At 42.4% G+C, this 14,747-nt stretch overlaps 1 protein-coding gene across 4 annotated transcripts in view; it reads right to left on the bottom strand.

Moving 5' to 3' along the window:
• The window catches only part of SYTL4 (synaptotagmin-like 4), a 56,579-nt gene extending 52,567 nt beyond the window's left edge, over positions 1–4,012 (bottom strand). For 2 of the 4 annotated variants that reach the window (XM_011954561.1, XM_011954564.1), the window contains exon 1: positions 3,270–3,392. The gene's annotated coding sequence lies outside the window, so the exon portion shown is untranslated. Of the gene's footprint in view, positions 1–3,269; positions 3,393–3,867 lie in introns of those variants that run through there. The other 2 variants (XM_011954562.1, XM_011954563.1) reach the window with 2 other exon arrangements.
• Between the last annotated feature and the right edge of the window lie 10,735 nt (positions 4,013–14,747).

Genomic DNA, 14,747 nt, shown 5'->3' with positions numbered 1-14,747 from the left:
GAAAAGTCCAGGGACTGAAACCTGGGTCACTGCAATGTTCAAAAGCAGGGGAGACAAATTTAGTAGAAAAAAAAGCTGGTCAGTTTTTTGTACAAATTTGAGTTTCAAATAAGTTAACATATATTAAATGATGAGAGTTACATATTTACCACCTTATGAAGGGCGCAACTCTTTCCAAGTCTGTCTTCTAAGACATTCTGGCCTCTTCCTTTCTGAACGTTTCAAAACACTTTTAAACAGAATAGCACTTTTTTCTTTTATGTTACACAGTGGTTTCTTCATACTGCACAATCGTCCTGGTAGAAAACTAGTTAAATACAACACAAACAGCACTCAACTACGGCTTTGCCATAAAGTTCCATAATCCAATAACCACCTCATACCTAAAAGGCTATGGGTAACCTGAAACCAGAAGCCTAATTTGTGCCATCCGTTATTCTTTTGAGCTGTTCACTTCCCCATTGCACAGTAACTTTCTCCAGCCTCTTACTGATGATCTTGCAAAAAGACTGAAAGGCCTCAAGACATCTGACAATCCACACCCCTTCCTCCCAGTGCGGCCCCGTTCCTACCAACAAGAAGCACAACATTTTTACATTTCCACTTTTAAACTTTAGAGATTTCCATCCAGAGACCCATACTTTTAAAACATAAGAGAGAGAGGCCAGGCGTGGTGGCTCACACCTGTAATCCCAGCACTTTGGGAGGCCGAGGCGGGCGGATCACGAGGTCAGGAGATCAAGACCATCCTGGCTAACATGGTGAAACCCCGTCTCTAATAAAAATACAAAAAAATTAGCCGGGCGTGGTGGCGGACGCCTGTAGTCCCAGCTACTCAGGAGGCTGAGGCAGGAGAATGGCATGAACCCGGGAAGCAGAGCTTGCAGTGAGCCGAGATCACGCCACTGTACTCCAGCCTGGGCGACACAGCGAGACTCTGTCTCAAAAAAAAACAAAAGTAAGAGAGAGGAAGTACTTCCAACTAGGTCAAAGTTGGCATCAGTAATGCAGTCTCAAAGCAAAAATCAGCAGAAGTAAAGCTGAATTTTGGGCCTGGGGCAAACTTACACCTGTAGGGTGACAAACTGGGTAGGCTTAGTTTCAGGTCCAGGAGTGCCTAACTCCAAGACTGCCAAATTCCTAGAATGGCAATGCCATTCATTCATTAACAAATATTAGTATGCACCTATGATGTACCAAGGACTATTCTGGGTCCAAGAGTCTACCGGTGAATACAACAGACAGCAATCCCTGCCCACAGGGTGTTTATGTTATGGTGGGTGAGGGAGTGGCAGGGCAGACAATAAGCAAGAAAAATGTAATAAGGTAGGGAAAGGGCATATGGAATGTTCAGAGAAGGGATTACACGTTTAAATAGGGTGATCAGGGCAAACTCCTAGCCGTGGTATTTCAAGTGCCTCAGGAAGGTGTCTTCTGTAGCCTCAACCCCACCATCACTACACCTCAGCACCTTAAAGGAATGGCATGGTACATCCGGTTACTGGCACAAATATTTACCAATATCTTACATTTAAGACAAAGGGAGCTCCAAGATTCAGACCTTGCCCTTAGAGAACTTACAGCCTTCCAGGTGTAAAAACAACGAAGCAGTGTTAAGGGCTGTACTGAGGTGTAAACAAAGTGCTTTAGGACACAGGATAAGTGGCAATTCTGCTTGGGGGAAGAAGTATGTGTTCAGTCAGGCCGTTCCAAAGGAGGTGACTTTAGAACTCAATCCTGAGGGATAGATAGGAATTAATGTCAGGGGAATGGGCATGGGGGAGGAAAGTTAGCTTTTTAGGAAGAAAAAAAGGAACAGTTTGAGCAAGGTCCCAGAGATGGGAATAGGGAGGACATTTTCTTCCTATCCCTGCCTGTGGTACTCCATCCATCCCATGACAAAACTAGCACACGATCCCCCTCAGGCTCTCTGGTATGGCTGTCAGGAAATCCCTATCACTTATTTCTCCCCTAGCCAGCAGGAGAGGAAGAAGTTGAGTCAGGTGCACATCCCTAGAATCCAGGGTTACCCTCCCCTAACTTCAGGACAATTACCGCAGAGCAGAGAACCCGGGAGATTTCATTCATCTAGGTACACTCAGGGATGTGTACTTATAGTGGTAACGTGGCAACTGGCCCATGTCGGAAATGAAGTGGGTAAGACATCAGTAAGATAAGTAGTCCATAGTCTCGGCAGTGCATCTAAGGGGGAATCAAGGAGCAAAACATATACTTGGAAGGAAATTTTTTAATCACTTAGTCCTCATCCATGAGCTATTCAGTGTTCCCAACATTCAAGACAATAGAGGTGGTGTGACAGAATAGGAATACAAGCTCTGCCTCTGAGATTGTGAGGGCAAGGCACTTACCCTCTAAGTCTCTTTTTCATCATCATATGGTTATAACTGTAGCACCTATTGTATAGAGTTACTGTGAGGATTGCATTTTTATGTAAAGAACTTATCACAGTGTCTGGCTCAATGGAGCCTAACAACCAGAGCCTAACAAGCTCAGAGAGCCGGAATGCTACATATATTCACAGATCAGTTACCCTAGAACAGGCCTCCGAGCTCCATTTCACTGCTCTGACCAAGAGTGAGACACCTGAAATCATGTTAGCAGAAATGTTCATCCCCTGCCCAAAAAGAGCCTCACAAGCCAAGTTGGTGGTGCTTTTCTACTAGGGTGCTAAAAACCAAACAACCAAAAATGCAGAAAACTTCATCAAGGCCACATCTCTGCATTGAACATTGTTCCCACAGCGACAAAAGTCTTAAGTCATTAATACCGCAATATTAATAGATTTATGAGAGGTGGGGGTGGGGAGCTTAAAGAGCAGAAAAGAAGCCAGTTAAATATAGGAGGTCCAGGATGTATCAACCCTGCCAAGAGCAGTAATCTGCAATTTTACGTCCTCTAGTCCTGAAGAAGAAGGGTACTGGGGGAAGAAAAGCTTGGTTAATTAGAAACTCACCACTTTTCAAGCCACCAGAATTCTAACCAAATGATTTCACCACCCCAAATCCCATCTCAATGTTAAGGGTTGGAGGAACACCTTTTTCTGCCCCATTACAAACCATCACAGGAGACAGAAGCATTCTGAGCCCCTTCTGAGATCTCGGGGACCCTTCTCCAGTACCAGATCTCTCACAGCCTGCTTGAAGAGCGGCAAGATAAACAGCTCCACAGCACATAGCCAGGTCCCCAGCCCCAAGCGCAGAGGGAGCCCACTGAGGCAGGACTCCAGCCAACCAGCCTCCCGCCTTTACCTGTGGCTGACTGGCCAGCGCCAGAGAAGCCGACGCCGCGGTGTCGGAGGTCCGAAGAGAGTGCGGGTTAGCGACCCCGCTCGACGGCCAAGCTCTGCGAGAGAAACCCACGAAAAGGTGACTGGACGCCTTGGAGGGCGCAGTTCCCGCTAGGAGCTCGGCCCCGCCCCCGCCCCCGCCCCCAGGGCCAGCTCTCGGGAGGGGCACCAGCTCCGGCTGGCGGGAAAAGCCCGGGCACTCCGCGCGAGGGGAGCCGGAGAGGAGAGGGGAGGCGGCTCCCAGAGGGGCACAGCCCGCATTAGTGCTAGGTGTGTCAGGGAAGGGGCCAGAAGAAGCCCTGGAGAAAGAAAAGTGGCCGGGAGGGACCGCCCAAGCAGACGGGAGTCCAAGCCTGGGGGGTGCGGTCGGGAGAGGCGGACGGGGAGAGGGAAGACGAGGTCAGCTAGGGAGAAGGAAAAACTAGGGGAGCAGAGAGCGGGTAGGGAAGACGCACGACCCCGAGATGGGGGTGGGGGCGCTTCAGCAGCGAAAAGGAGCTGGGGGTCCAGAAGGAGCCCCCGACCGAGGGCGAGGTGGCGGCCGCTGGCTGCTGACCTACCTGTCACCTGCAACAGGTGCCTCCAGAGAGCGAGACGTCCCAGTGCCGGTTTCGAGGGAGGGTCTCCGGCTCCGGGAAGATCGCCACCCAGCTCCGGCGGCCGGCCCTTCTCACCCTCCCGGGAGGCGGAAAAAGCTGCAACTTTCCCTGGAGCTGGGAGGAGCTGGACTCTTAAAGGCGCCGCACAGCGCCCCGGGCTCCTTAGTAGGGGGCCGCTCAGCCCGAAAGGGAGCTCTGGGACCCAAAGCCTTGAGACACAAGAGGAATGAATGTCCTTCCAGATTAGGAGTGGGAGCCTGGGGACAGAGGATAGGGGTCTAACACTAGACGTGCCTCCCCACCCTCTTACTTCCATCTGTTGGTGGCTCCCTTAGATGGTGAAATCACCTGCCCCTTTCGTTCAGCTGAGTCAAAAGTTGTCAAATTTTCTCACACTTCTAAGGAGATAAAAGAGTGTGAACTATCTAATTTGAGTAAATAAAATATGATACCATTCTGATCCTTTGACTTGTGGCCTTTTATGGCAAATAAATGTCTGTCTAAAATAGAAACGTTTTGGGCAAAGGAGTAGACTAAATTCACACATACACACTCAAGGACACAACTGGTTAAAATATTCAACTCACTAGTAATCAAAGAAAAGCAAATTAGAGCAATAATGAGATTATTTGGCAAAGAGTTTTGTTTTTTATTTTTTAAATAACACTTAATGATGACAAAGTAGCCACCAAACAAGCTCTCATAATTGCTGATAGGAGCACATGTTGGTTAAAAACCCTTTTAGAAAGCATGTGAGCAGTATATATCAATAGACTTTAAAATGTTTATACCTACCCAGTAATTGCAGATTCCCCTCCCTCTCTTTCCCATCCCTCTCCCCCACATTTCACATCAGCAATTAAACATGCTCAAGTATCTACCATCTTAAAAAATATCCTCCCTACACAAGAGGTCCCTCTTCAGGTCCTCTTTATGGGCAAATGTATTGAAAACATACTTTACAGGTGAAATTGCAATTTTTATTCCCTTACGTCTCTTTCATTTCTCAGCTCTCAGCAGTCTGGCTTCCTTCCCCACTGAAACTTCTCAATGAGATAAAAAGCCAATGACCCTCAGTGTCGATAAATCCACAAATAAGTAAGGTATTTTTGGTTCTTATTTTGCTTGACTTCTCCGCTACATTTAACACTGTTAACCATTTCCTCCTCCTTGAAACGTTCTATGGCATCTATGACATTATACTCTTTTGCTTTTCCTCCTACTCCTTTGCCCTCTCCTCAGTGACTTTTGTAGGCCACTCTTCTGCTATCTGACCTCTGAAAGTCAGACATTCTCAGGGCTAGGATACATATACTCCCTCGCCAAATAATCTTTTTCACTCACTTGGCTTTAATTATCATATATATGGTCACAACTTTAATTCTATAACTCTACCCAGACCGCTTTATTGAGTTCTGTTTTCTTGACATCTCCACTTGAATGTCCTGCAGACACCTCAAATTCAACACATCCAAAGTTAAACCTACCATCTTTTCTCTTAAATTTGTTCCTCCTCCAGTATTTCCTATATCAGTAAATGGCAACATGCCACTCAAGGCAATGGATTCACCAGTCTAGATGCCATTAAGAAAATTTATGATTCATCGGAGAAGGGCAAAATATCAGCATTAACGGGAGTTTGGAAGAAGTTAATTCCAACCCTCATGGATGACTTGAAGAATTCAAGACTTCAGTGGAGGAAGTCACTACACATGTAGTAGAAATAGCAAGAGAACTAGAATTAGAAGTGGAACCCAGAGGCCGGGCGCAGTGGCTCACACCTATAATCCCAGCACTTTGGGAGGCCGAGGCGGGCGGATCATGAGGTCAGGAGATTGAAACCATCCTGGCTAACATGGTGAAATCCAGTCTCTACTAAAACTCCAAAAAGATTAGCCGGGCGTGGTGGTGGGCACCTGTAGTCCCAGCTACTCAGGAGACTGAGGCAGGAGAATGGCATGAACCCGGGAGGCGGAGCTTGCAGTGAGCCGAGATTGCGCCACTGCACTCCAGCCTGTGTGACAGAGTGAGACTCTGTCTCAAAAAAAAAAAAAAAAGGATTTAGAATGTGACATAAACTTAGTTGACAAAGCAGTGGCAGGGTTTGAGAGGATTGACTCTAATTTTGGAAGAAGTTCTACTATGTGTAAAATGGAATCAAACAGCATCGCATGCTACAGGGAAATCTTTTGTGAAAGGAAGAGTCAATCAATACAGCAATCTTCATTGCTGTCTTATTTTAAGGAATTGCTACAGCCATCCCAACCTTCAGGAATCATCACCCTGATCAGTCAGCAGCCATCAACATCAAGGTGAGACCTCCCACCAGCAAAAAGATTACAACTCACTGAAGACTCACAGGATCATTTGCACTTTTTAACAAGAAAGTTTTTCTTTTTTTGAGACAAGGTCTCGCTCTGTCACCACCCTGGAGGGCAGTGGCACAATTGTAGCTCACTGTAGACTCTATCTCCTGGGCTCAAGTAATACTGCCACCACAGCCTCCGAGTTGCTGGGACTATAGGCACACACCACCATGTGCAGCTATATATATATATTTAGTATTTTTATTAGAGACAGGCCTCACTATGTTGCCCAGGTTGGTCTCAAACTCCTTAGCTCAAGTGATCCTCCTGCCTTGGCCTCCCAAAAGTGCTGGGATTATAGGCATGAGCCACCGTGCCTGGCCTAAAATATTCTTCAATTAAGGTCGTTGGTTTTTTAGACATAATGAATGCTATTTCACACTTAATAGACTGCAGTATAGTGTAAACATAACTTTTATATGTACTGGGAAACTAAAAAATGTATGCGACTTGCTTTATTGTGGTGGTCTAGAAGCAAACCCACAATATCTCCAAGGTATATCTGTATGCAAGAATTTTTATTAAAATATTGATAGTGGATGTCTCTAGGGGATGGAACTAAACAAATTTTTAGTTTTGCTCCTACTATTCTGTCTTTTACAACTTTCTTTTAATGAGCATGTATGGCTTTGATAATATTTTTAAAATCTTCTTGAAAAATCTTCAAAAGCTAAAAAAAAACAAAAATTAATTCTAGCAGACAAAACAGTAAAAATCCATCTCCCAGGCTCTACCCAGAGTTTTTTTTGTTTGTTTGTTTTTGGTTTTTGGGGGTCTTTTTATGTTTTAGCCCTTCAATACACTGCCCCACCCTGAAGTGTGAGGCCACTTTGAAAAGGAAATCCTTAGCCTAGATGATGGATTGATAGATGCAGGAAACCACCATGGCACATGTAAACCTTCACGTTTTGCACATGTATCCCAGAACTTAAAGCAAAATTTTTTTTAAAAAAAAGGAAAATCCTTTTGTTCTGTCTAGCTTTGCTAATTCAGCTCTCCCTCTAGAGCCCTCTACTCAGCCTTGGACTTTGAATGTGTTCCGGCCCCCAAATTTGGCCTGTGGGAACTCAGACCAGCCACTTCTCTGCTCCTTCTTTGCAGGTGGTGCTTGGCAGGAGCTGGAAACACTGTCAACCAGAAGTAACTTTGGAAACATTTTGTCCAACTCCCTTACTCCTCAGCAAAATTTTAAGCTTTACTTCTTTATATGTGTGCAGTTTCTCACTGTCCAAGGTACCCCTCACTAAAGAGGATGTGAGGATTTGACCCCTCTTCTCTAAGACAGTCTCACTGACCAGCTTCAAATACACAGAGAGACAAACATAACTAATGAACCAAAGCAAAGTTAGTCAGTGGCCTGTTTACATACCTTCTGTGCTTTGCAAACTGCTGCCCATTTCTGTTTTATCCTCCTCGTCTGCCACAAGTTCAAATTCTTTTATTTTATTTTATTTTATTTTATTTTATTTTATTATACTTTAAGTTCTAGGGTACATGTGCACAACATGCAGGTTTGTTACATATGTATACATGTGCCATGTTGGTGTGCTGCACCCATCAAAGTTCAAATTCTTATGTAAACATTGAGAGAGGTCTAATGAAAGCAAACCCAGGCACTATCCTGGCAAAAATGTACACAGGAACATATGGATTATCACCCCATGTATGGTATATGATCTCCTGACCCATTGTGAATGATTGAATTCAATGAGCTGATTTTGCCACGTTGAGAGAGTTTGGACCAGTGCAAACTTTAAAAGATGAAGATTGTCTTCAGCCCCAGGTGAAAGGATAACTCGGTATTGAGCAATTATTCTTTTGAAACAGTTTTAAATTTTTCAAAAATATATAAACATATAGAGAATAATATAACAACAAGGACATGCCCACTACCCAGCTTATGAAGTAAGGCATTACCAAAACAATCGAAACTCTCTTGTGTCCTCTTCCATCCTAAGGCTTTCACAATCTCAGATTTGATCTTGATTATTTCCATGAAATCTGATTTTGCCACACTGAGCAAGTTCTGACCAGTGCAAACCTAAAAAAATGGAGATTTTCCTCAGCCCCAGGTGACGGGATACCATGAAATTCCTTGTATGTCTATACACATTTACTAAATATGTGTCTATCTCTAAACAATACGTAGTACCTTACAGAAATATTATCTTTCTGTATGTACCTTCTGCAATTTGCTTTCCTCACTCAATATTATTCTTATGAGATTTATCCCTGTTGATAGGGGTAAATTTATTTTCACTGCTATAGAGCATTCCAGGGCAATTTATATATCTGTTTTGCCATCGATCAGGTACCTTTTAATCACCAAAGTTTTAATTCTGGTTGCCAGGACACTCCCTTTTCATCTCACGTTGAGTTTACTTTTGCAAAAATCAAAATAAATAAAAAAAAAATAGGCTTCCTAACAAGCATATTTAGTACACCAGTGGTCTACAGTGAGTATAAAGTATAAAATGTAAATTCAAATCTCTCATTCAGTCAAGATCGAGGTTTCTCAGTCTCTACACTATTGATATATTGGAATGGATATTTCTTGGGGTGGGGGGAAGGTGCTATCCTGTGCACTGCAAGATGTTCAGCAATGTATCTGACCTCCATCCACTAAATGCCTTTATCCACTAGATCACTTTCCAAGTTGTGACAACCAACAATGTCTCCAGATATTGACCAATGTCCCCAGTTGAGAACCACTGGTCAAGATGTACTGAGTACCCACTGCATATGAAGCACTTTAATAGGTACTATGGGAAAATAGAAGAACAAACACTGGGGGGGAAAAGGCCATTCATTCAAATATAAATATATTGTGCTAGTTAGGCACTGGGGTTTTGGTGAGTCTTTCTTCTGGGAGTTCACAGTTTATTGAATGGGGCAGGTAAAGGCAGGCAAACCAAAAACATAAATTTATAATACAGTGTGGAAAATGCAAAGCTGGGGAGATGCTCAGGATATGGGAGAATGCCTCAGAAGGCCATTTACATCAGCCTGATTGGAGAGTGGTCAGTGAAGGGTTCCTGGAAGAGGAAATTGCTTCTCTGAATCTTAAAGGATGAGTAAGAATTAGCTAGACCAAAAAGGTAGAAAGGCATTCCAGGCAGAAGAGCATAAGCAAAAACAGAAAGGCTAGAAACACTGACTATGTGCAAAGGGGGTGCAAGGAAGTTGCTGGAGCATAAGGTGAAAGGAAAAAGTGATGATAGATGAGGCTAAAAGGATGATGTATTAATTTATAAGAAAGTACCAAAAACTGAGGGGACTAAATAACACAAACTTGTTTTTTCACAGTTCTGGAGGCTAGAAATCTGAGATCAAGCTATCTGCAGTGTTGGTTCCTTCTAAGGGATGTGAGGAAAATCTGTTCCATGCCTTTCTCCTAGCTACTGGTGCTGTGCTAGAAATCTCTGGTATTTCTTGACTTGTAGAAGCATCATCCCAATCTCTGTCCTGATCTTCACATGGCGTTCTCTTTGTGTATGTGTCTCTGTGTCCAAATTTCCCCTTCTTATGAGGATACCAATCATGTTGGATTAGGGCCCGCCCTAATGACCTCATCTTAGCTAATTACATATGCTATGACCTTATTTCCAAATTAGCATACATTATTAAGTACTGGGGATTGCAAGTTCAACAGATGAATTTGGGGGCAAACAACTCAATCCATAACAGGTAGGTAGGTACTAGAACAACAGAGGCTTTGTGAGTCATGTTAAAGAATTTGAACTTTATCCAGTAGCTAATTACAGCCATTTGAGGAGCCTTGAAATTCCCTACTCCATCATTTTGTGACATCACTCAAATAATTTTTCATCCTTTTTGACTAAATAATATTCCACTATATGGAAATAATACCACATTTTGTTTATCCACTCAGAAGTTGATGGACAATTGAGATTTTTCCATGTTTTGGCTACTACAAATAATGCTACCATAAACATTCATGCATGCGGTTTTTGTGATCATATGCTTTCAAAATGCTTGTGTATCTACCTAGGATTGGAACTGCAGATCATGTAGTAACTCTATGTTTAACCTTTTGAGCGATCACCAGACTGCTTTCCAAAGTGACTGCACCATTTTACCTTCCCATCAGCAATATGTGAGAGTTCCAATGTCTCCACATTCTCAATAGCACTTGTTATTATCAGTCTTTTCGATTACAGACATCCCTGTGGGTGGAAATTGGTATCCCATTGTGGTTGTGATTAGCATTTTCCTAATAACTAATACTTTTGAGCAACTTTTCATGTACTTGTTAGCCATTAGTATATCTTCTTTGAAGAAATGTCTATTCAGATCCTTTGTCCATTTTTAATTAGGTTGTCTTTTTGTTGTTGTGTTATAAGAGTTCTTTATATAGTTTATTTAAATTTTTGAAAAGAGAGGTGAGTAGGAGGAAAGGAGAAGGACATTCTTAGGAGGGGAATTCTCATGGAGTTGTATGCAGACATAAATAGCAGGTTTTATGGTTTGATTCAAGAGGAGAGTCCAAGTCAGGGGAAAACGTACTAAGTTGTACTGAGGATAGGTCCTTTACGGTTAATGCCAAATACGTGCTGGTTTGTTCTTTGGAGGTTGGAAATGCAGGGCTGAAAACTTTTAAGACCTATTTTCAAAGATTTATTCTGGTCGGTAATTCATTTTAATAAAAGCATCTTTCAGGGAAAGAAAGCCAATATTTACCAGAATATGAAAGCAAAAATTGGGGCTGCTTGTTAGACAATGCAATGACAATTTTTTAGTTTTATTTTCCTTTTATCCTCTAGCAATGTTTGACACCATTGCCCACGCCTGCCTTATTAAAATCTCCTCTTCTGTGGTTTCTGGACATCATGACCTCCTTGTTCTCCTGTCTCTCTGACTGTCTTTCCTAATATTTTGGATTCCACTTTTTCTGTCAATATCTTAACACTGAAGGCTTAAATGTCATATTAATTTATTCATGAAAAATCTGAGGGCACTAACATTTACTACATTTACTAGTGCCTGTTATATGCACTGTTTTTTAGGAGTTAGAAATATAGCAGTAAAGTCTTGCACACATGCAACTTATAAGTCAGAGAAAAATAATAGCACTAATAGCAAATGCATATAGCACTTACTACTATTCTAAGGTACTAATCTAAGATACACAAACACATGCATGCACACATGCACACACACACACACATTTAGTCCTCACAAAAATCCTGTGGTGCAGATACTATTATTACACTCATCTTACAGATAAGGAAATTAAGTCACAGAGAGGTTAAATGGTTAACTTAGTATTTGAAGCCAGATAGTGTGACTTCAGATTCCATAATCTTAACTAGTACTCTATTTTGCTTCTCAGCAATAAATAAATATATATATATAATATTCCTGTGTGTGTATATATATAATATATATACACACATACACACAAGATGTATATTTGTATGTATATGGGGTTATGTGTATATTGCTACATATATTTGGAAAAGGATGTTAAATGGAACTTTTTCTGTTGTTTCCCAAAGTTTTGACTGAGGCTTCAAAGTTAAAGACATACATACCAGGGATAGTCACACATTCTAAAGAGGGGTGTTAGACAGATTCCCACAGGACTTGCTAAGAGGTAACCAAACTGGTATTTCAATTACTAATCCCCACCACTCAACTCCAGAATTATTATAAGATATTTCTAGAGATTAATTGAAGGAACAAAGAGGATTTTTTGAAGGGAACTCATTGGAGTAGAAAGCACTATGGTTCCCCCGATCAAGACAAGCAAAAAAGATCCTAATTAAACCTTTCAAAGAGAGACTGGCATCTTACCCCCAGGCTGGAGGCTTGCTGCACTACAGAAGTTTTAGCTTTTGTTGCTACTGAAACAGGATGAGTTCACGAGAGGACCTCGCATATGTCCTCTAGTGCTATGAAAAGATAGAAACTTATACTTGACTTTTACCTAAAATCTGAAGGTGGAAGGCTGGTTTAAATTGCTCGTAATGGCAGAGCAAAGAAAGAGATCTAGACTTCCAAGGAACCATGTTTGCTGTGGACCAGGTAGTTTCTTTTGAGCATAGCTGGCAACTCCCACATAAAAATGAGGATCCCATGAAAAGAAAGTTGTGGGGGCAACAGCCAAGGGGGAAGACGGTCAGACGGTACATTGTTCTTATCAGGGAATGGTGTAGGGAAGAGATCCCTGCTAGCAGGAAGAGGAGTGAGAAGGTCCCTGAATAAACCACGAAAGCACACTACAAGAAAAGAAGGTATTTGGCATCTACGTCACAAAGGATATTCATAGCCAGATTACACCAGCACCAGTCAATTCAGCTTCTCACTGTCCCTTTAAGACTCCCCTCTCCTTACCCACCCCACCCCTAAGCCCTGGAGGAGACAGAAGCAGTAGAACAAGTAGGGGAGGAGGTAGAGCAAGAAGAACGAAAGAACACACCAAGTCACTTTTCTGACTAGAGATCTGTAGGATTGCCAGTCAAGCTGCACTGGAGGTTGGGGACTGGAGGAGAAGTTTTAAACTGGGTGTGAGATGAAAGTTTTGATTTGACTGAACTTTTAAGTGCCTACAGATTAAACTATTGTAAATATCTGAAAGTAACAAAAAGCAAGTGGGTTAAATACTTAACATAATATGGGATATTGAAACATTACCCAAAAAATCAGAGTAAAGGAATAGAGTAATATTTTATATATGTTAGTCAAGCAAAGCCTCTCAAAAGAGGTGACACTAATAAAGTACAGAAGCAAGCCATAGGAATGTCTTTGGCCCTTATCTCTCTTCAATATACTCATTCTCCTTGGATGATCTTAAAATAGAAGCTTGTAAGATAGACAGGGAGCAAGTCATGGAAGTCTTTCTAAGTTATGAATGTATAAGACTCAATTCTGAGAACCACCGAGAACCATTGAGTTTCTCCACGATCCGATTTGGATTTGGGGAAGGTCACTTTGGCAGTGGTGTGGAAAACAGATTGGAAGTAGGGTAACTATTCCAAAGGCTTCAATTTCCCCCCACTGACTCTCAATCTTGTATCTCCAACCTACATTTTCTCCTGATCTTCAGACTCGTATGTTTAATGGCTACCAGCCATCCCCACCTGAATGATCACAACGACCTCAAATTCAACTTTTCCAAACTTAAACTTCATTTTCCTTACAAATCTTTTCTGTCCCCAGTGTTTTCCATCCCAGTGAATAGCACTACCATCTACCTAGCAGCACAAACCAGAAACTGTTCCCACATCTAACTAGTCCCTAGATCCTATTGTTCTCATCACCTAAGTAGATCTTGAATTCCTTCCTACTGTCACTGCCTTAACTCAGGCCATAATCATCTCTCACCTGAACTACACAAACAGCCTCCTGACTGGTTACCCTACTTCCAGTCTGTTTTCCACACCACTGCCAAAGTAGACTTCCCCAAATCCAAATAAATAGGATCATGGAAAAAATCAATGGCTCTCGGTGGTTCTCAAAATTGAGTCTTATACATGGCTTTGAAAGACTTTCAAGATCTGCTCCCTATCTGCCTTATAAGCTTCTATTCTACCACTCTTTGTCTTGACCATTCTGTTTCTAGGCAATCTAAATGATTTTCACTTTCCTCTAAACACCAAGTTCTCTCATGGCTCTTCCATCCTCCTTTTATCTTCTCCAGGCTAAGCCTTACTTATCCTTTGACTCAGATATGATCTCTTCTGGAAAGCCTTTCCTGTACCCCGCTAGTGTGGGTGCCCCTCCCCTGTGCTCCCATTGTTCCATAACACTCTTTATATATTTCTGACGTAGTACTCACTACACAGTATTTGCATTGTCTTTTCAAGTGGTTGCCTTTACCACTAAAACGTGAGCTCTTCGAGAGCAAGACCTATGTGTTATTAACCTCTGTATTCATAAGGCCTGCATATGAAATAGGTTCTCTTTTTAAAATACAAACTGTTCTTCTGCCCAGACTCTTCTTTCCTTCACCCTCCCTTGCCCTTTGAATTCCCAGTCACTCTTAAAGATTCAATTTATCTACCCCTACAGGGTGTTTGTATGCCAAACAACTAACTGATTTGTTTCTCCTAGGGTTTATTCTCCACCAAAAACAATATTGTTTCCCCCTGCCCAGGGGACATTTGGCAATGTCTGGGGACATTTTTGGTTGTCACAACCAAAAGGAGAAGTGCTACTGGCATCTAGTGGGTGGAGGCCCAGGATGCTGTTAATCCTATAATGCACAGGACAGCTTCCCACAACAAAGAAGTGTCCGGCCCCAAGCTCAGTAGTTCTGAGGCTAAGAAACCTTGCCCCTTAGCTGTGGTGTACTTTTCAGCCTTGTTTCTCTTGTGCTGAATTACAGCGTTTCCTGTGAAATTCAGTCCTGCATTCCGGAGTCCAAGATAATGACAAGAGGAAAAAGGAGTCATAAAGATAAAATTCTTGTGGGCTGGAGTTTCATTTGGTCTGGCTGAGGAGCAAAACACA

The sequence above is a fragment of the Colobus angolensis genome, unplaced genomic scaffold (assembly GCF_000951035.1).
Source record: "Colobus angolensis palliatus isolate OR3802 unplaced genomic scaffold, Cang.pa_1.0 Scaffold385, whole genome shotgun sequence".
NCBI classification, from domain to species: domain Eukaryota; kingdom Metazoa; phylum Chordata; class Mammalia; order Primates; family Cercopithecidae; genus Colobus; species Colobus angolensis.
Note: the sequence above shows the minus strand (reverse complement) of the source record. Positions and strands in the feature narration are given on the sequence as shown.